We start from the raw sequence: 23,207 nt of genomic DNA, 5'->3' as shown, positions 1-23,207 counted from the left end.
ATGTACAATTTAGCTTTTATCACTTTTACTAGAGGCCCAGTGCATGAAATTCGTGCACGGGTAGGGTTCCTAGACCTGGCCAACAATCAGGGCTGATCAGGACCTTCCATCTGAAGCCCAGGGCCTTCCTTCATTCCATGCTTCCCTTTGGTGGTCAGCGCATATCATCCGAGCGATTGGTCTCCTAGTCAAACTCCCACATGGACAATTTGCATATTATGCTTTTATATATATAGAAATTATTATTTCCCTCCTACTTCTCTGATCACTCCTTTTTTTAGGTGTTAACAAGATTTTTTGCCCTAGATTCTCTTTCCCCAAAAGCTACAGTGTCCTTACTTGCTAATAAGGCCTAAACATAATTTCCAGCCCACCCCAATTTCTTAAACTTTAAACAGATGTATGCTACTGCCTCCTGGTATCTCAAATGCCACATGCCCACTGCTGAAACCATATTCCTTCCAAGCCTGTTCCTCCTCTGGTGTTCCTTGTCTCTAAAATTGCAACCACCACCCACACAGTCATCCAAACCAGAAACCAGAAATTATGTCTGACTCTGTCATTCCCTTCATCTTCCAAATGCAAACAAATCCTGCAAATTCTACCTACCTCCTAAATATTCCTTGAACACATTCACTTCTCTCCTAACACATCAGTGCTTAGATCAGACCACCACTCTAACTTTCCTGGACCACTGCAGCAGCCTCCTTGTCTCTTCCCCACCAACCATACTCTTCTCTAATCATTTTCCATACAGCTAACACTCAAATCTCATCATGTTTCCAACTCTTTGCTTAAAATTCATCTGTTATAATGAATATGATGTACAAAGCTCTTCATAATGTAATCGGTCCCTATATTCTTCTTACACTATATTTGCTATCCAGGGAAGTAAAGCACCAGTACTCAGAAACTATAAGACATTGAAGAAAGAAATTGAGAGATACAAACAAGTTGAAACATATACTGTGCTCATGGATTGGAAGAATTAACATTATTAAAATGTCCATACTCCCCAAAGCAATCTAGATTCAATGCAATTCTATTAAAGTACAATGGCATATTTCAAAGACATAGAAAAAAATATTCGAAAATTTTATATGTAGCCAAAAAGGAGAAAGAACAATCTTTCAGCAATCTTGAGAAAGAACGAAGTTGGAGGAATTACAATACCTGATATCAAACTGTATACTACAAGGTCATTGTAATCAAAACAGCCTGGAACTGTCATAAGAACAGGCACATAGATCAACAGAACAGAACAAAGAGCCCAGAAATCGACCCAAGCCATTAATGCTCAATTAATATTTGACAAAGGAGGGAAGAGCATATAATGAAGTCAAGACAATCTCTTCAACATATGGTATTGGAAAAATTGGACAGGTACATGCAAACAAATGAAACTAGACCACCAACTTACACATACACAAGAATAAACTCAAAATGGATAAAAGGTTTAAATGTAAGTCACAAAACTATAAAAATCCTAGAAGAAAAAACATAGGCAGTAAAATCTCAGACATCCCTTATAGCAATATTTTTGCTGATATAATTACTAGTGCAAAATAAACATAGAAAAATTAACAAATGAGGTTACATCAAACTAAAAAGCTTCTGCACCATAAAAGAAACCATCATCAAAATTAAAAGGAAGCCCTAGCTAGTTTGGCTCAGTAGATAGAGCATTGGCCTGCAGACTGAAGGGTTCCAGGTTTGATTCCAGCCAAGGGCACATGCCTGGGTTGTGGGTTTGATCCCCAGTAGGGGGCATGCAGGAGGCAGCCAATGAACGATTCTCTGTCATCATTGATGTTTCTATCTCTCTCCCCCTCTCTCTTCCTCTCTAAAATCAATAAATATATTTACTAGAAGCCCAATGCACAAAATTCGTGCACGGGGGTCCAATCTGAGACCCCTCAAAGGATGTCACATTTAGGTCTGATCCCATTAGGATTGGCCCTAAATGGGCAGTCAAAGATCCCTCTCATAATCCAGGACTGCTGGCTTCCAACTGCTCACCTGCCTGCCTTCCTGATTGCCCCTAACCACTTCTGCCTGCCAATCTGATCACCCCCTAACCACTCCAGAGCCAGCCTGATTGATGCCTAACTGCTCCCCTGATTGCCTGTTTGCCCTTAACTGCCTTCTCCTGCAGACCTGGTCACCCTTAACTGTCCTCCCCAGATAGCCATCTTGTGTCCACATGGGGGCAGCCATTTGAACACATGGGGCAGCCATCTTGTGTGTTGGAGTGATGGTCAATTTGCATATTACTCTTTTATTACATAGGAGATATATTTTAAAAAGAAAAGAGAACCCACCATATGGAAGACCATATTTACCAATTATACATCTGATAAAGGGTTAATTTCCAAAATATATGAGGAACTCATGGAACTCAATACCACTAAGACAAACAATCCAATTTTAAAATTTGGATTTTTTTTTTCTTACAGTACCCAGCTATACCCTTTTCACAGCTTGCTCTTTCCAATTCTAGTAGGGGTCACCCAGGAGTGCGTGTGCTAATGAGGATGAAAATTAAATTACTTTATTTTATTTTACTGAATAGATACTTCTCCAAAGAGGACATACATGTGGCCAATAGATGAATTTAAAAAGTCTCAATGTCATTAACCATCATATAGATGCAAATTAAAGCTACAATGAAATACTACCTCACACTTACCAGAATGGCTACCATCAATAAATCAACAAACCACAAGTGCTGACAATGATGTTAAGGAAAGGGAACCCTCGAGCACTGATGGTGGGAATGCAGACTGGTACAGACACTGTGGAAAGCAGTTGGGAGTTTCCTCAAAAAATTAAAATGGAACTGCCTTTTGACCCAGTGATCCCACTTCTGGGAAAATACCCTAAGAATCTCTAAACACTAATCAGAAAGAATATATGCACCCTTAAGTTCATAGCAGCATTATTTACAATAGCCAAGATTTGGAAACAGCCCAAGTGTCCCTTAGTCAAGGAGTGGATTAAAAAAGCTGTGGTACATTTACACAGTGGAATACTACATGGCTGTAAAAAAAAGAAGGAACTGTTACCTTCTGCTACAGCATAGATAGACATGGAGATTATTATGCTAACTGAAACAAGCCAGTCAAAGAAAGACAAATACCAAATGATCTCACTCATATGTGTAATCTAATGACCTAAATAAACTGATGAACAAAATAGATCTAAAAGCATGAATACATGGAATAGACTGACCGATCTCAGAGCACAGACAACAGTGTGGTAAAGGCCAGAAGGAGGGAAGCCGGGCTGGGTGGAGGTGGGCAAAGTGGGAGATAATGACAGACATCTGTAATAGTGTCAATAAAAAAATAAAATAAAAGAATCCTCGCCCGGACCGGTTTGGCTCAATGGATAGAGCGTCGGCTTGGGGACTGAAGGGTCCCGGGTTCGATTCCGGTCAAGGGCATGTACCTTGGTTGCGGGCATATCCCCAGTAGGGGGTGTGCAAGAGGCAGCTGATCGATGACTCTCTCTCATCGATGTTTCTAACTCTCTATCTCTCTCCCTTCCTCTCTGTATAAAATCAATAAAATATATTTAAAAAAAAAAAAAAAAAAAAAGAATCCTCTATCATCATTCAAACTACCATTGATTTGCCCAAATACTCCATTTACTATCAAACTGATCATTTTATCCTTACCATATATGTTTTTCCCGAATCTATCTATTTACCTTTTTCCAACAGTCCAATTACTCAAATATTAATTGCCTTTCATCTAATCCATACTTCCCTTAACACATAATGCAAGACTTCCTCCTCTCTTTGCCTCCCTTGACTAATTCCAAACTTCTTTTCTTCTCACAATGTCTATAGAAATTACTTTTTAATCTTATATTTGCAGAGAAATTGAGAATCTGCAAAGTTCATTCACACACATTATTTCACTTTTATAAACAAACAGTAGAGTACTATTTTATAGACTCATTTTTTTTTTCTTACAGTACCCAGCTATACCCTTTCCACAGCTTGCTCTTCCCAATTCTAATAGGGGTCACCCAGAAGTGCACATGCTAATGAGGATGAAAATGAAATTACTTTATTTTATTTTACTGAAAAGTACCTCAGGGAATTTCTATGATAACAACTAAGTTTTTTTTTATTTCAATAATGAAACTGTTTGGTAATGATCCAAAGCAAACCAATTTTTTCAAAGTATTTTAGTGTAAAAATAACAAAATTTAATGTTCTTCTCTAGCCAGACGGTATATTAAAATGTTTTATACTTGGTTATCTCAGAAACTATGGGATACATACTATATGCCCATTTTATAGACAAAGAAACTAAGTTTTTAAAATGTTGATTTTTAACTTTTAATTAAAATTAATTAATTAATTGCCCAAGGTCAGATTGGAAGTTAGGATCTGACCTGTATGACTTGAAGGCGGACGCCCTTGGGCACCACACTCTGCAGACAGGCCCTATTCTGTTACACAGAGTGTATCAGCAAGGCTGCAGTGCAAGGTCATCTCAAGTATCACCAGGGACATACAGAGTGTAAAGCACAATAAAATAACATTTTTTAATTAAAAATTTGTAAATAGCAAACGTGTGCAATTCCTTGGGGCTTCAGACAGAGTCCTGCAGTGACTAAGGCGAGCAGTAGGAAAGGGGAGAAGTTGAAGCTAATTCAGATGACAAGTCTGTAAACCCTGCTCCCACCTCATCCCCAAGACAGAAGATCTCATCTTGGACAAGAGGCACTGAGGCCTCAACTGCTACACAACCACAGAGACCTCAGGTTCCCCCTCCACCACACTGCTTCGCCTTGTCTTCTCTAGTGCTACTTACAAATCTGCATTTTACTGGGATATTCTGACAGTATGAATAGATTTAAGGTTTAAAAGAGAGCAGGACAGAGTGAGACCCTCAGTCATTAGCCTAACAGTGTAGTTTCATTCTCCGAACATTGCATTCAACTTTTTATCTTCAGAAGAGGCAGGAAAATATAATTCGGAAGTATACAGATTCTCCTCAGCTACTCACTAAGTATGGGACCTTGAACATGTCACTTAACCTCTCTGTTTTTCAATTTGCTCATCTGTAAAATGAACATAATAATAGTAGTACCTCAGAATGATATATTGTGAAGAAATATACATATGTATTACTCAGGGACTTTACCTGGCTCAGAATAAATTTTCTATAAGTACTATTATAATTACTATATAATGCATGTCATAAGAATTACAAAAATAATAGCTAATCGCTTCTTGGCCTTTTGTCTAAAATCAAGTGTAAAAATAATAGGTACTATTCAATGATAATTATGCTAAGAACTTTCCATTTATTCCTCACTTGAGCACTATGAATTAAATACTAGCACTGTCCCAGGTAAAAAGAAACAAAGGCTCAGAGAGATTATGGAATCCAAAATTGCCTAAGCAGTAAGTTAGTTAGAACTCAAGCTCAGATTCCAGAATCAACTCCTGATCCTCACGCTATTTCAGCTGGATGATAACACTTGCTGACAGGTATTGAAGTTTTGTTCTGTGCCAAGCATCGTTCTAACATCTTTACATCTCTGATATCTTATATCTCTTATTAAAATTAATTCAAGCCAAAACCGGTTTGGCAGAGTGGATAGAGCGCTGGCCTGCAGACTGAAAGGTCCCAGGTTCGAATTCAGTCAAGGGCATGTATCTTGGTTGCAGGCACATCCCTAGTGGGGAGTGTGCAAGAGGCAGCTGATCAATGTTTCTCTCTCATCAATGTTTCTAACTCTCTATCCCTCTCTCTTCCTCTCTGTAAAAACTCAATAGAATATATTTTAAAAATAATAAATAAATAAATAAATAAATAAATAAATAAATAAAATTAATTCAAATTCTCACAACTACCTTATGAGACCACTGCTTCTTTTTTTTCAATTACAGTTTACTTTCAATATTAATTTATATCGATTTCAAGTGTGTAGAATAGTGGTTATACAATCATATTCTTTACAAAGTGTTGCCCTCCACATTTCTAGTACCCACCTGGCACCATACACAGTTATCTCAATATTGTTGATTATATTCCTAGGCTGTAATTTACATTCCTGTGGCAATTTTTGTAACTACCAATTTGTACTTCTTAATTCTTCACCTTTTTCACCCAGTCCCTACACCCTCCTCCCCTCTGGCAACTATCAGTCTGATGAGATCAATGCTTTTATTGGTCTCATTTTACAGATGAGAAAACCAAGAGACCAGGCATTAGGTAACATGGCCAAAATCGCACAACTAGCAAACTGGTAAAGTAAGGATACCCCACACTGAAAATAGGTAAAACTGAGGAGCTAAATTTAAATCTCAGTGACTTAACCTCAGATTGTCACCATTTTCAAAAAGGAAACTTCTTCCTGGTATAGTCATCTGAACAATTTCTAAGCCAGAATGATTAAGACAGATACTCAACACTGGAATCATAAAAGAAGGCACTGATTAAATGCTAATATATTCTGATTTGCCTTACTACTCAATCATTTTCTCACCTCTAATAGCAGCTATTTTCAATAGTCATTTTCATTCTGTCCTCTACAATTCAAATAGACTCACTATTAACAAATATAGATCAACTTTTCTTTGTAAGCACTACTGCCTTCATTAGGTGCCTGTCCCATAAAAGATAGAGACAGTGTAGCAAGAGCTGGTGGATGAATATGCAGTCCACACAACTAGGACAAGAGGAGAATCTGCCAATGATATATCCAGCCAAAACTCACAGGAATGTTAAGCATCAGTTATCAATAGTAATGAATAACAACTGATTGGCTACTGAGCAGGACGACAGGAACCCAATAATTCTTGAAGTACCAGTGCAAATTAGGTAAATGAAGTCTTGGTTTGATGAGCAGAACACAGGTTTGGTGGTAGCCCCAATGACCCACAAAGCCTCAACACTATATGCCATGGGTTTGGTATATGTTCTGAACAGATCTCAATGGATCTAAACTAATATGGAAAGGTGCCTTTAAAGTCTAGAAAGACATGGTTGATAACAAGGTCAGAAACATACCAGTACAGATCTTGAGAACAGATTAAGTCAAATACAAGAGGCAATAAGGAAGAAGGCAAGCAAAATTTCCTTCTAGAAAGACTGTGTGGGAGGACAGCAACATGCCTCGGAAAAAAATACCAGTCAGAACAAGTGATTGAATACCTTACATTTACAGCAGAATTAAATACTTGATGTTCTCGTCAAAAGAAAGCCCAACAGGAAAGATCTATAATAATAAAAGGGTAATATGCTAATTAGACTGAATGTCTTCCAGACATCCTTCCTGACCAAACCAGGGCCAGAGGGAAGCCAGCCAGGGTCCCAGATGCCTGCCTATGGGGCTGGAGGAGGGAAGCGTGGGTCCCAGCTGCCTGAGGGAAGCCAGTGCCGGCAGCCAGGGGAAGGAAGGCCTACCCATGCACAAATTTTCATACATTGGGTGGGCCTCTAGTCTTACCTAATAATAGACAAACATGTAAATTGACCGTACCGCTGGTATGCCCACAGCCAGTCAGAGTGAGTATGCAAATTAGAAGGTCAAAGATAGTGGCCACCCAGCTGCTCCAGTCTAGGAGTGGCCAGGTGGGGCAGGATGCCTGCTATGAGAGGGAGAGGAGCAGTGCAAAGGGATCTACAGGAGCAGCACTCCAGCGCAGCAAAGATAAGACTGTAGACACCAGAGTGCAGCGAAGATGGCAAATACTGGCCTGAGTCTGCAGCAAAGATGAAGAAGACAGACTCTGGCCGGAGTGAAGGCCTGGGTCCCAGGTGCTGGAGGAAAACCAGTGCTGGAAGCCAAGGGAAGGAAGGTCTATTGCACGAATCTCTTTATGAAACAGACCTCTTGTATGTATATATAAAGATTCAATGAATAAAATCTGAGATTTGGGGATTCTTCAGAATGTTATTCTAGGTTTTAAAATAAAGGATTAATAACCCCACGTTAACTATTAGTAGACAAATAATAAATTAACAAGATATGGAACAAGGTCCTATTAGGAAAGAAGATGTGTTAATGTTAATGGTAATAAATGTGACCAAAACCAAAACCTAGCAGTTACTAGGAATTTAGTACGAGGTGCTTTACATTCATCCCCCCACAATAGCACCGTTATTAGTACCATTTTACAGATGTGGAAACTGAAGCTTAAAAGATGATGTGACTTAACCAGGATCTCATTGAAGTTTTAGAATTGGACTTTAAACCTAGGTAGTCTAATTCTGGAGTTTATATGCCTGACCAGCTCTGTATTAAGTTCATGGAAGTAGCCATCATTAACAAAAACACAGGTGCAAGTACTGGACACATCAAATGTGGCCCAACCTCCATTTGCATAGAGAAAAGTCAGGATAATTAAGTCCCTAAGAGCAATAAAAAACCTTACCAGAACAGAGTAATGGAAATAATGAGAGAGAGTGAAATTCAAACACACTTAAAATGACTTCTCTGCTAACCAGGAAATTAGTTTACAAATAGTAAGATTCATAATAAACTAAATGGAATGGATGTCCATGCTTGGCTTCATCTTCCTATTTGGAAGGGCAGAGAAAAAGTATGCTGTGTAGGCATTTTGTGGCAATGGCTTTACTATCATTAACTGTGACAATAGTTCCAGGCGGCATTTCATATTTGCATAGCAGCCTTCAACATAGAAGCAAAAGCACCTGGCAAACATTATCATTTTATTGATAGCTGAGATTAATAGACCTCCTTTCTGTCAAAGAGCTTATTAATGGACTCCTGAGATACAAATAGGCAAGCAACCTATTCCTACATGTTGCCTATGAAGAAACCAAAAGCTAGAGGTCCTGTGTGTAATTGTTTAGTAATACTGTGGTTGAGCCTGCAGTGAAATCATAAAGAACCACTATTTCCCTTCCTGATTGACTCAAGCCCTGTCTCTCATTTCTTACTCCAAATTACATGAAACCTGGAGGCCTTCTCTATCTACTGGGTTGCTCTCCACTGAGTCGTGCTGTCTCTTTCTCAAGCTGGATACCCATTCCCTCCTTCCCTCTAACTGCTCACCCTGCCTCCATTCTCACTCTTCAAACCACTCTCAACATTGCTGCCAGAATCATTTTCTTTTCTTTTTTATCTACTTTTTTAAAAAATATTTTTATTGATTTTTCAGAGATAGAAACATCAATGGGAAACATCAATCAACTGCCTCCTGCATGCTCCCTACCAGGATCAAGCCAGCAACCTGGGCATGTGCCCTGACCAGGAATTGAACTGGGAACCTCCTAGTTCATAGGTCGATACTCAATCACTGAGCCAGAATCATTTCCTTAAACCTTCTCAGAAAACAGCTGTAGCTCCTCATAATCTATAGAAACAGACATGAAATCCTTCATAGATATCGACGACCTCCCTCAGTCCAGACCCAATCTGTGTTACTAGCATCTATGCCTTCTCTTTTGGCCTAGATCCCACAAGCCTAAACTTGTGAACCCCAAACTCACTCTGCTCCTTGCTCATTTTGTTCCCTTTCTATAAAGTAAGCTTTATAACTCCAACACTATCAAAAATATCTTCACAATTCCATGTCAATGCCATCTCTCCCATGAATGCCTTCTAATACTGCAGTTGAAAATGGCTGCTCCCTTTGACTCTACAACACACATTGGCCTTTATTTCTCATCTTATTCTATCCAGAACTATTGCGACTTTTGAAAGTATATCTATCACACTAGAATGACTATCACTGAGAGTCACAGAGTCAACTATGTGTCAGGCCCTGAGATATCTAATGAGAAGTAGATCTCTGCCTTATGGAGGTAACAGTATCGCAGCCTTTCACCTCCAGTGACAAAACTCACAATTGTTCCATTTTTCCAAGGATGGTGCACACACAGTACCATTCTAGATACATAAAAAAGATGTGAATTGATTACACACAACAGGCGCTTTTTAGAAGTGCTTCTCTAGTATAGTACACAGACCCTCTGAAGAGCCTTTCAGGGAGGGTCACTGATGTCAAAACTAATTCCAAATAATATTAATGCATGGTTTGCTGTTTTCATTCTCCTTTTTTCTCAAATGTAGTGTAGTGTCTACCAGAGCTGCATGAGGTGTGACATAACACCAGATTGAAAGCATAAGCAGATAAAAGAATTCAGCTGTCTTCTATTAAATCAGTCATTAAACAGATTTGCAAAAATGTAAAACAATGCCACTTTGTAACTAAATTATTTTGCAAAGGCAGTTTTTGTTAAAAGATATGTTATTTTGTGTTAACATGTAATGTATTTTCTGTTGTTATTTCTTAAATGAATTACACAAATACTTTAAATTGATATCTTCATTTCTAATACGGTAAATACCAATGGATAGAACCCACATAAACAAAAGCTCTTTGGGTTCCTCAATAATTTTCAAGAATGTAAAGGGATTGTGAAACCACAAAGTCTGAGAATTGCTTGCTGCCTTAGGACACCAGGACTCATGTCTTTCTGTGGAAACCCAAGTGAGAATGCCTGGGTGATAGTTGGGTCGCTAGTAACTGCAATGTTCCCTGAATAATATGTCTTTTCACTCATTTAGAAGTTTTTCCTCCTTCCCTTCCCACCGAAAGTCTCCGAGTGTGATAATGAGTTCCTCAAGAGCGGACTAACTAGAATTTATCTTTGTTGCTGCAGCACCTCACACAGATTGGGCAGCCAGTAAATATATCAGGAAAGGACAATTTCAAAACACCTGGCATATAATTTCTGGTATCTACACTATAAATAATAGATTATCACATGTAATGGTTGCTGCTAAACTGCAGACTACATTTAGAACTTATACTTCTGTCCTAGCCGGTCTGACTCACAGACTGAAGGGTCACAGGTTCGATTCCTGGTCAAGGGCACGTGTCTTGGTTAGAGGCTCAATCCCCAACCCGGGTCAGGGCACGTGTGGGAGGCAACCAATCAATGTGTCTCTCTCACACCCATGTTTTTCTCTCTTTGTTTCTCCTCCTCCTCCCTTCCACTCTCTCTAGAAATCAATGGAAAATATATCCTCGGGTGAACAGTAACAAAAAATAATAATAAATATCTCATACTTCTATTTTAATAATAGTTCCTCTGATATTGGTTATTAGAATACAGATTTCTTTATGAAGAATCTGAAATATGCTGACTCATTCTTCACATACACACCAGTAAAACATGATCTTCTAAAGGAAAACATTATTACTTTCCTTATCTGACATCAAATTATTGGGAATCTCTCAAACAGTGACAGTCCCGACTCCATCTTCCTGGGAAATATAGCCTGAAGTTCTGCCAGTCAGTGAAAGACCTTTAAATTTTTATACAATATGAGAGCTATTTATGTTCGTTTTACTAAGCCTAAGAATTTAGTTTCCCATCTTGGTAACTTGCAACCATGAAGAAGCAAGACAGAGCAGTCTTACATGGCAAGGTTCTGAATAGTCTCTTATTCATCCCATCTGTGAGGTATGTGGTTCCACAAGCCTGTTATGCTCATTTCTGTCTCTTTCTACTCTGACTATTTTGTTATCATTTCTTAGAAGCCCTGTTCTCACCCTTACCTGGAATTCAAACCATATGAATATTTTAAGGCTCTAGTCAGGTCCAACTTTCACCTCTCAGATGAGGACACAGCCTGGGGATAAAGCAGAAACTCCCTGGGCACTACCACTGCTATTGCATGACCTCATGCAAGTTTGCTTCCGTTTCATCACATGTAACACAGAAATTCTCTGTAGGAATTCTGCGAAGATTAAATTAAGTAGTGCACAAAAAGTGCTTTAAACAGTGCATGGCAGGAAATAATCTCTCAATAAATGTTACCCGTTATTTTAAGTCTTTATTGTAACCCTCATTCTTCCTGAACCTCTCTAAATAACGATCATCTCCTTAGACCTCAGAGGTCATTTAGTTCAATCTCCCACGTAAAGTAGTATCATTTGGTCAACCGTGAAAATGGTTAAATACGTGCTCTGCAAGAAAGTTCACTACTTTTCAAAAAGCACATACTTAATAAACAATTCTAATAATCAGAAAGTCCTTTTATGTATAGTACCTACTCTCTGCTCTCTTATTGGTCTCTTATTTCTGTCTCCTGTATAACTTCCAAACAAACCTGCATCCTCTATCCTCTTTCACACAATATCCCAGTCTCTGACAGGTTAAAAGGATACTAGACATTTTGTTTAGGAAGGTAAAATAAATTTTGGCAAAATTTAATCAACAACAAAAACAATAAAACTAAACTATTATATGAAAAATTAGGGTAATATTTGGATTCTGAGAGTTTTAGTAAATAGTATTCACATTTATCACCCAATCTATTTAAATAAGATTGCAGATCCTCTGTCAGCTGCTTTCCAAATTGTATCCAGAGGTGCAATCTTTGGTGCCATTTTTTATAGTCTAGTTATTTCTCTGAAAAGTCCCTTTGGCTATATCTTATTCTCATAATTTTCTTTTCCTGCCTCTGTTCTATCTTTCTATATACCTATCCATTGCTCTCTCCTTTCTTTCATCAATTATTCAATGAACATTTATGCACTGTGCTAGGCATGGAAAAGTCTAAGATAATTATATCTGACTCACATTACTTCCAGGCTAAGATGGAGAGACAGACTCATAAACATTAAATGTGTGGTAACACAATGTCTGCGTTCCATAGGCTACTGTGAGAACACCAGGAAGAAATGAATGACTAATGGTAGGAGTGAGGAAAGGTTTCTAAGGGGAGATAACACTGGATGAAGTCTGAAGTGAGTCTAAACAGTGCCTCTCAAACTTTAAATCATCTTAGGACCTTGTCTGAAAGATACTGAATCAGTAGATCTGGGTGGGATCTATCAAGCTCTCAGACGATGCCCATGTTGTCAGTCCCCAGGCCATTCTTAGATGACCAAGGTCTTAAAGGATGACTAATGACTGTTGGTAAAGGACAAGTGGGGTGAATATAGGCAGAATAAACAGTGTGAAGTAAATCACAGAGGTAATAAACACTGCATGTCTATAATAAAGCACATTGGTGTCCCAGGTGATGGGAGAGAAGAATTCCTAAATTGGGGTGAATGGGAATATGGTATATTTTAAGGGGAAGGAAATTTATTTCATAGGCAATGGAGTATATGAAAGTGAGCAAGACAGTTATCTGGTAACAACTGCAAATCAAATCTGGTGACCCCAAACCGATTTGGCTCAGTGGACAGAGCTTCAGCCTGCGGACTGGAAGGTTCCAGGTTCAATTCCGGTCAAGGGAATGTACCTTGGTTGCAGACACATGCCCAGTAAGAGGTATGCTGGAGGCAACTGATCGATGTTTCTAACTCTCTATTCCTCTCTTTTCCTCTCTCTATAAAAAAATCAATATAATATACTATTTTTAAAAAAACTCAAAAAGATCACCTTCTTTAGTAATCAGCAAAGTACAAATTAAAACTTCCATAAGTGCAATTATGTATCCACCTGATTAGCAAAATTTCAGAACTTATAAATCAATTGTGATGAGGACATAGAACCTGTCATACATTGCTGATCTCACCAATTGGGGAAAATACTTTAGCATTATTTAGAAGAACTGAATGTGCACAAACCCCACAATTTAGTTCATTCCCTTGCTATGTATCCTATAGAAGCTCATATATATATATATATATATATATATATATATATATATATATATATACTAGAATCTATGAGCAATTATATATATATATATATATATATATATATATATATATATATATATATATATATAATTTATTTATTATAAATACTAAAGACCCAGTACACAACATTTGTGCACTGGGGGCAGGGACGGGAGCCGTCCCTCAGCCCGGCCTGTGCCCTCTTGCAGTCTGGGACCCCTCAGGGGATGCCCGACTCCCTGTGGGCCTAAGCTGGCAAGCAGACATCCCCTGAGGTTCTTAATGCTGCCATGGAGGCAGGAGAGGCTCCCACCATCACCACTGCACTTACCAACCATGAGCCCAGCTTCTGGCTGAGTAGCGTTCCCCCTCTGGGAGCTCACTGACTACCAGGGGGCAGCTTGTGTATTGAGCATCTGCCCCCTAGTGGTCCGTGTATGTCAAAGCAACCAGTCTTACTGCTGCTTGGTAGATTTGCATATTAGCCTTTTATTATATAGGATATTTATTAAATAATATATATATAAATCAGATAATATAGATATGTATTAGTATAAGTAATATTGAAACAATTCAAATGTCTATCAACAGTAGAATGGAAAATTATATTTGCTATATGCTTGAAACAGATTATTACACACAATTTTCATGAATAAACTACATACATCAACATCTATTGCCTGTGAAATAAATTCCCTTCCCCTCAAAATATACCATATTCCCATTCACCCCAGTTTAGGAATTTTTCTCTCCCATTGCCTGGGACACCAATGTGCTTTATTACAAATGTACAATGTTTAGCAAATTCTGTGATTAAGAATATATATTATATGATTACAAGTTGGAAAATCTTCAAAGGAAAGTAAGGGAACAATTGTGACAAAAGGCAGGTTGGTGGTTAGAGGTTATCTGTAGTGGAAGGAAAAGCACGTGACCTTAAAGGAGCACAAAGAGACTTACCAGGAGTCTATTTATTTCTTTCTTTCTTTCTTTTCTTTTTCTTTTTTTAAATATATTTTATTGAATTTTTATCAAGAGGAAGAGAGAAAGATATAGAGCTAGAAACATTGATGAGAGAGAAACATTGACCAGCTGCCTCCTGCACACCCCCACTGGGGATGTGCCTGCAACCAATGTACATGCCCTTGACCGGAATCGAACTGGGACCCCTGAGTCTGAAGGCCGACGCTCTATCCACTGAGCCAAACCGGAGTCTATTTCTTAATATGAATAATGGTTATATGACATTTGCTTTATAATTATTCCTCAAACTGTATTTTTCACACATTCTTCTATGTGTATGACATATTCCACAACTAAAAAATAAATGTGGTCATGTCAATTTCCTCCTTAAAATCTTTTAAAAGTTCTTTATTTTGGAATAAAATCCAAACTCCTTAGCTTTGCTCTAAGACAGTGGTTCTCAACCTTTTTAATGCTGCAACCCTTTAATACAGTTCCTTATGTTGTGGTGACCCCCAACCATAAAATTATTTTTGCTGCTACTTCATAGCTGTAATTTTGCTGCTGTTATGAATCCTAATGTAAAAATCTGTGTTTTCCGATGGTCTTAGGTGACCCTGCTAGCAGTTCTTAACCTGTGGGTCTCTATCCACAGGTTGAGAACCACTGCTGTAGAATCTAAGACCTACAGTCATGGCTCTAAGAGATACTTTATTAAATATCTCCTGTATCCCTCTTCATCTCCACTACTCTCATTTATGCCCCAGCAAAGTGACACCTAGTCCCCTCCCCACCCACACACACACACACACACACACACATACACACAAATGTATGCTCCCTCAAGCCTGTGGACCATTGAAAAATGTTCCCACTGCTCCCCTTCTTCTGGCTAACCCCTTACTGTCCTTAGTAGTCAGCCAAAACATCATTCCCTCCAGTAAGCCTTCTTGCACACTCTCCTCTGCTGCACTTCTTTTGGCCCCCATGTCTGCCTGTGTCACAGCACTGTATAAAAACTATACATTTACACTGAAAGCTCCTTTAAGGCAGGTACAGTCTCTTTCATTTATCCCAAGAGCTGATTCTCAATAAATCTGATACATCACAGATTCTCAATAAATGGGTGCTCAATAAACTAACATTTAAGATGGGGCAGTATGTTTCCTACATTACTTAGAATGATACAAAACTCAAGTTCAGCCGTATAAAATTGCCCTTCTTTTGGTTTGAAAATGATTGATTATTGGCAATTTAATATGTTGATTTGAGCACAGAATAGTGATGACTATTATAGCTGCTTCCTCAAAATAACTGTAAGCAGACTGTTATGAAAATCATGATGTGAAAATAAGCATAGGGTTAATTTCATCAGTCTTCTGCATTCATAGGTTATACATTAACTCACAGGGTAGCCTATCTACCCAGAGTTATAGAAGCCGCTAAGCAAATGAAAGAAAGCTATTGATCACTAGCTCAAAACAGCTTCTTTTAGAATCTTACAAGCACCGCTGTCATATTGTATTTCCCAGAGATGTAATTTGACAGATAACTAGTTCATCACTGCTGGAGTCCATTGATTATTGACTTTGGTAACTATGAAACATCAAGTATTCGATTAAAATATATATTTTGCCTCTGTAAGCTATTTTTATAGTATTTTTAAAAATTATTCCAATTAGCAAGGCAATTGGGTCTTTTTTTAATATTGTTTTATCAAGCAAATTGATTTTTAGGCTAAAATGTTACAAATTGAGCTTTATAAAACTGCTATGTGATTTCTCTTCCCTTATTTCTAAAGATCTAAATGTTATGTTACTAGTACATACTAGTATATATATATTATGTTACTAGTACATACTAGTATATATATATGTACTAGTATGTACTTATACAGGAATGTGAATATACAGGAAATAAATGGAGCATTATAATTTAGCTCAGAACCAATTCTTCTACTAGAAAGGATAAGTTGGTAAATACAGAATTATGTTACAAATAATAAAACCACTGAAAAGTACAGTTACCCAACTGTTACTCAGCCACATGGAATTGTTCATTGCAAGCATTTTACATCATAGGCTGATATCATTCAGGTGGCAGCATCATGGTGTTATACAATGAACCTGTGCATCCCAAGACCTCATGCTGCTATCCGTGGTATTAATAGCACCGCACCACCAGTTAAACACTCTATCCAACCAATGTTCACTTTAGTGACATTGCTCAGAGCAGCACTTCTTCAGATCCATACACTACATTATACCCAATATTTAAACTGGCTAAGTAGATATTTAAACATTTCCTGCTAAGGAATGTTTTCAAATGTGTAACTCACCACTGCTTGCTTGATTTCTCATCTACAGGAAATAGATCTAATTCAACAGCTTCTTGCATGAGTTGCCATAACGAAGATCTGAGATGATCCTGCCCGTGGTGTTTCTCATACTAGCCTAAAATCAAAGCAAAAACACGGACAAATTTGATTTTAACATTTAAATGGGAATTTCACCTGCATTGAGAAAACTGACTGCAAAGGACAATTGGTGATGGGTGACGGGGGGGGGGGGGGGGGGGGGGGGTAAAACATCTTGAGGTAGTTCAATCTGTAAAATTATCACAAGCACAAGAACTTTGGTTTTTACCAACACCAGAGTGGCTGGATATTTTATAATCTGAACATGAGCCCAACCAGTATTGCTACTTTGGGTGATATAATATTTGTGTTTGTTTTTAAGGTATTTTTATTGACTTATTTTTTAGAGACGGAGAAAGAAGGAGAAACATTGATGTGATCGTGAAACTTGGTCGGCTGCCTCCTGCATGCCTCCTGCCAGGAGCGAGCCTGCGGCCCAGGCACGTGGCCTGACCCCAGCTGAACTGGCAACCTTTTGGTGCACAGGGCGCTGCCCAAGCAACGCAGCCACACCAGCCAGGGCTGATACTTGGTTCTGTGATACGGGTTTGGTTTTCTGATTCAAGGCATCCTACTAAGCTTCACCTGAGGCAGCTCCACTGTCACATGTCTGCATTTTCTGCTTTTCACATAAGACTTCGTTGGAACGATAGATTGCATAGTTACCAATAAAAGGACTGACTGAGAGGAGTTTGAAAACCACGGAAGCATATGAAGTAAAATAAAATTAAAGTTGGTCTGAAGTTGGAAAGAGACCTGTAAGTAATTTTTCCATAATCTGACCTATGTACAGAAGTAGATTTGTAACTTCAATCTGTTATTGTTGTTTTTCGACATTATATCAGACCAGGTTCTCCAGGACCGTGCCGGTTCCCAATGTTCTACTCCAGTGGTCGGCAAACTCATTAGTCAACAGAGCCAAATATCTACAGCACAATAATTGACATTTCTTTTGAGAGCCAATTTTTTTTAAACTTAAACTTCTTCTAACACCGCTTCTTCAAAATATTAATAGACTTGCCCAGGCTGTGGTATTTTGTGGAAGAGCCACACTCAAGGGGCCAAAGAGCTGCATGTGGCTTGCGAGCCGCTGTTTGCTGACCATGGTTCTACCCCATCATCAAACATAAGGTTTGCTTTCTAGTTTGGGATGTATAGTCACCACACCCAAACCAACCTCCTCTCTGCCCCAAATAAGAATCCCTTTCTTGGCCAGAGGCTTACAACTGCTCCTAGGAATTCCTCCCCCACCACTTTCTGCCCCCAGGCCATCCCTATGTGGCCCCAGGGTCACCTACCACCAATTCAGAGGAGGTGAATTTCCTTCTCCTCTGAATTCCGATTACATTATTGTTAAATCATTAATATATAATCGTATACCACCTTTGATATTTAACCTCATCTCCATAAATGACTATAAGCTCCCAAATGTCAGAAACTGTGTTACAGTTTCCCAACCATGCCATCCATATCTCTTAACAGAGAACTCTGTACCTCAGAGACATTCGTTCAAGAAATATTTATTGTGCCCCTACTATGTGCCAAACAGACGCAGTCAGTTCCTGGTAGAGATTATAGATTAGTGTTAATACAGAAAACATAGGGACAGGCAATCACTATCGTGTGATAAATGCTATAACAGAGGTAGGATAGCCATTGAGTGGTCATGACCAAATAAACAAACTATGAGCTTTCCTTCACAATGAATGCTTTCAAATGCTATTTCCAATGTGTGAGAAGGTATCATTCATTGTCAGGAAGCACAGGGAGCACCCAGGCCGGTTACCATCTGAAAACCAGCAGGCAGTTTTTAGTACTTTTCTGTCACGGCTGGGTTGTTTTCTCCCTGCTTTCCAACACACACACACACACACACACACACACACACACACACACACTGTAGCAAAAATCCATCTCATTACTGTGCAGGTCACTCTGCAAATGCCTGATTGCCCTGGAGGGAAACCTCACTTCACACCTGCACAGGGTTTTAGAGCAACCGGGGGTTAGGCACTGCTTCTAATGAACCTTCAGTCATGTATTTTCCATTCAAAATTCCAATTTCCATTCCTAGGAGCCTCTGGGTTTCGCATCTCATCTCATAATCACCAGGGATAAGAACAGTAAGAAAGGTCACAGTATTTTGTTAGGAATCCAAAATATCAAATCAACAACAGAAAATCTTTACCAAAAGTAAGTATAAATCTGAGGTCCACTTTTCAAGCCAGACATGTCTCTTTCTAATTTAAAGATTTTCAGCATCACCTGAGGTCTCACCATAAGAAAGAAAGCTCCCTCCGTTAGATGAAGGTGGGAGGAGGGGGAGAATTCGTACCTAAAACACACGGCATGAAGATTTCTCACTTCCCTTCTGGGCCCTGGTTTTTCTCAGAAGGACGCCACGTAGTCACGCTGAAAAACCTTTACTCGAAACCTTACCACTTTGTCACGGGGACCTGAACAGACAGGTACATTTCTGGAAATCCAGGCTCCAATTCTAAGTTATATTTTCTCTTTCAAGCAATCAATGTGCAGCCTGATCTTTTATCTGAATCAGCAACAGTGTCTCATCGCAGATTTATGTAATGTAATAAATATAAGAGAGAAACAAATGTTCCCTCTCCTTATTAGATGTACCCAATAGAAGAGAGAGAATAGATGTTCTTTATCAAGAAGCATCTCCCTCCGGAGTCTCTAGGCCCAACTTTCCCCCCAAGCCCTGGGTCCTCAGAAGTCAGGATCCATGGGTGGCAGGGAGGAAGCAGTGAGACTGCAGCACATACCGCCTTGTACCACTTTCGGGCCATTGCTGGACACGGTGTGCCTGCTTTTGCCTAAGTGTTGCAATGTCCAACCAAAGCAAAAGAGAGACCAGAGAGGAAATAGAAGGGGCAATGGGGGAAAAATTAATGTCAATTTGTTTTCTATTATTCAAATTGAAGAAAGCCTCTCTTGCTTTGAGTCCATCATTCCCATAAGCAACTAAGCAATCGCTTGACGTGAGCACACCAATGCCATGCAAAGTCTTTTAGCTGCAAATGTGACCCGAAGCCAAAACTAGAGCAGGAAAGGCGAGCATCTGCCCCCGTGTTCAGTAAACCAGAAAACCCCCAGTCAGTCTTTGCCTTTTATCATCAGTCTTAAATGACTTTTTCAGTAAGATTGCATCCAAAGAAATAGGCTCATTTACATAAAGACACAATAAAACTTAAAAAACAAAAACCTTTAATTCTAGGAGGCCTTCCCTTAAACATGGGAGGCTTTTTCACATGACCTAAGTGAGGCAGATTCCTTTTGCTTATGATTTCCCTATAGGATATCCTAACAGGAAAAACCCTACGAATTTTCCTGGCATCTAAAAATATACATGTATTTTATAGCACCCACAGTCAATTGGCAGTTCGTTCTAACCTTGAAAAATATTGGCCACGCACTATGAAACTATTAAATACGCACAACTGCAGACATACAGACAATGACGGCAAAAACACCCTCGGCCCCTCAGGGATCTGTTCGTAAACATCCCCCTCCAGCAAGGCAAACGCACTGCTCCCAACGCCAGATGCTGTTCTGGGGCAAGCAGGCAGGAAGCTGGATGCAGCTGATTCTTCCTCTACGTATAATTTCTTACTGCCTCATCGCCAAGAATCCTTTTACCAAAACTGCGAGGATTTTGTAACAACTGGAGCCCATCAAAGCAAAGACACTTTGCAACACCGGGAGGAAGTCATGTGCAAATGAGGACACATGGAGAGTCTTTAATATCTAAGGTCACATCACCTTTGTCATCTGATTTTCTCGTTCCGTCTTGGGGGACGGGAAAATTCAATTTGCTCTAGGTGGTGAAATAAGCTAATCCAGTACTTCCTGTCAATTACAAGAGTGAGATCAAGGTAGGGAAGCGAATACATACCAGAGGCACCAGCAACACGGCTTCGGCCAAACTGCCCGACCCCTAAAATCCCAGGGTTCCAGAGTGGAGTCAGAAGCTTGCGAGCTCATTCATGAGCATCTCCATTTATGCTTATGACATACATGCTCACCTAAGGCACACATGTTACGCACGCCTCTCTGAGACTAACGGTCATGCCTGCAACCATTTTTAACACATTGATCAGCATTCTAGGAGGTCTCCCAGGGTCCGACAACTAGCAGTCTAGGGAGAGAGGGAGAATCCGGACCTTTGGGCTGCAATGCCTGGTGCACGGATACCCATTCTCCTTCCATTTGAACGGTGGCCTCTCTCTCCCCATCACTTAGCCTGCCTCTTTCCAGCCCGTGCACAAAAGTTACCATCAACAGACCAGCAGCAGGCAGGGCTGCTGTGCACGGTCCGGTTCTGCAGCAAGGCAGGCATGTAAACAACCTTGTGACTGCTTCAGAGCTCACTGCCCTGGGATAAGCCAATCTGTTTCTGTGGCTAAACTGCAGTATCCCGGGAAGAGGGTCCAAGCAGAGACTCAGTCTCTACATTTAAATGTAAAGGGGGATATATATATATATATATATATATATATATATATATATATATATATATATATAATTTTCTTGAGGTATCTCTAACCTTGATTTACTTGAAGATTTTCCAACAAATCACATTATGTTGCTGCAGGCACGAATACATAAGCTCTGATAAATATATTGCCAGGCTCATTTCTGATGATAGATTTTTTTCCCCCTACAAGAGCTCTGACATTTCCAGGGGACACAGTATCCCAGCACAGAATACCTGGGAACCATGCCATTAAAAAAAAAAAAAAAAAAAAAATGCTGCCTGCTGTGACTAGGAGATCACTTTCTTAAAGGGACCCCTTACCTATACAACTGCAGTGCCAATGTTCCCTCTTATTCTAACCTGAGCCCTGTTCTGTGTTCCTCTCCCCGGCCCAAATTTAGCCTGAAGTGTTTCTGCAAGAGCAATGCCATTGGTTTTGCAACTGAAATATATAAATACCATTCTCAACTAAAATATGTCAATATGTCCCAAAATATTTAAGTTGCACCTCTCAGGAAGGAAATATAAATGCATGCTGAAAGATGTGGATTTTTAATATTTTAGGGAACTCGTAGCATTTCTTGGATATGGGACTGAGGTCAGCACTTCCAATAAGCACAGCTCTCTCTCTCTCTCTCTCTCTCTCTCTCTCTCTCTCTCTCTCTCTCTCTCTCTCTCTCTCTCTCTCTCCCCACTGCCCCCCTCCCTGCTTTTCTCTTCCTTTCTGTAGCTCTGCTCTGCACTGATCTAAAAACCCCTGGCCACAAGAAGAAGGCTCCCTCCACCCTCTGCCCACCCTCACTCCACACAGAAAGGTCCCCACACGCCCCAGTCTGGGGGAGATGCTCCGCACAGAAGGAGAGGCTGGCGGCTCCTGCCTCAGGGGTAGCTCACTTCCTGAGCCTGCCTCCCTCCTCTCCCACCCCGGGCCCCCCACCCTCCCAGGAGCAGGTCACTGCCATCACCACCACACCCTCCGAAGCACAGGTTCGAACCCAGAAGGAGCAAAGAGCTACCTACCATTCCGCGCTTCAGAACTCCGGTCCTCCTCCGGCAGCCGGCCCCCCAAAAATCCTCCCTACTTGCTTTGCATTAACCACATTCCAGACTGTGACCAGGAGCAGGTCCTTTGGAGGTGGGGGAAGATGTTTAAAATTAAAGATGGTCAGGTGATGTCCAAGAACAACCGGTCTCAAAGTCACTCCAGCCCCTGGGCATTGAGGGGTGAGGAGCAAAAAGGAAATCTGTCAAAATGAAAAGATGAAAGCAAAAGGCAATCATATAACAAGCACCCCCCAGCCCCCATGAAAAAATAAAATAAAATAAAATAAAAAGGCAAGGGGAGGTTTTTCAGAGGAAGGAGGAGAGTGGCTTGCTGAATCACCCTCGTTCACTGCCTGGAAACCATTGTGCAGCGTGATGCTGCCCGTACCATTGTGGAGCCTACCAGAGGAGCCCGGCAGAGGGCCTGGGGAATGGGGTTGCTATGGCAACGGGAAGGAGCACACGTGACGTCAAAGCCCAGAGAGGTGTAGGGAGGGGGGAGAGGGAGAGAGGGGACGAGGAAAAAGTCTATGTGTGGCTACAGCTCCTGGATTTTCAGGGGGACATGAGGAGCAGGCAAAATGGAAAGGAACAGGGTTTGTGGGCGACCACTGTCAGCAACCAGGACACGGGTCTGCAAGAGCCCT

General features: G+C 40.1%; 1 protein-coding gene across 5 annotated transcripts in view; it reads right to left on the bottom strand.

Annotated features, from left to right (window-relative positions):
• Positions 1–22,963, bottom strand: part of MAPK10 (mitogen-activated protein kinase 10) — a 261,568-nt gene extending 238,605 nt beyond the window's left edge. For all 5 annotated transcript variants that reach the window (XM_084882130.1, XM_084882127.1, XM_084882128.1 and 2 more), the window contains exons 1-2: positions 22,537–22,963; positions 16,944–17,058 (exon numbers count right to left, since the gene is read on the bottom strand). The gene's annotated coding sequence lies outside the window, so the exon portion shown is untranslated. The remainder of the gene's footprint in view (positions 1–16,943; positions 17,059–22,536) is intronic.
• Positions 22,964–23,207: the final 244 nt, after the last annotated feature.

The sequence above is a fragment of the Pipistrellus hanaki genome (assembly GCF_964339955.1).
Source record: "Pipistrellus hanaki genome assembly, chromosome: 1".
NCBI lineage: Eukaryota > Metazoa > Chordata > Mammalia > Chiroptera > Vespertilionidae > Pipistrellus > Pipistrellus hanaki.
Note: the sequence above shows the minus strand (reverse complement) of the source record. Positions and strands in the feature narration are given on the sequence as shown.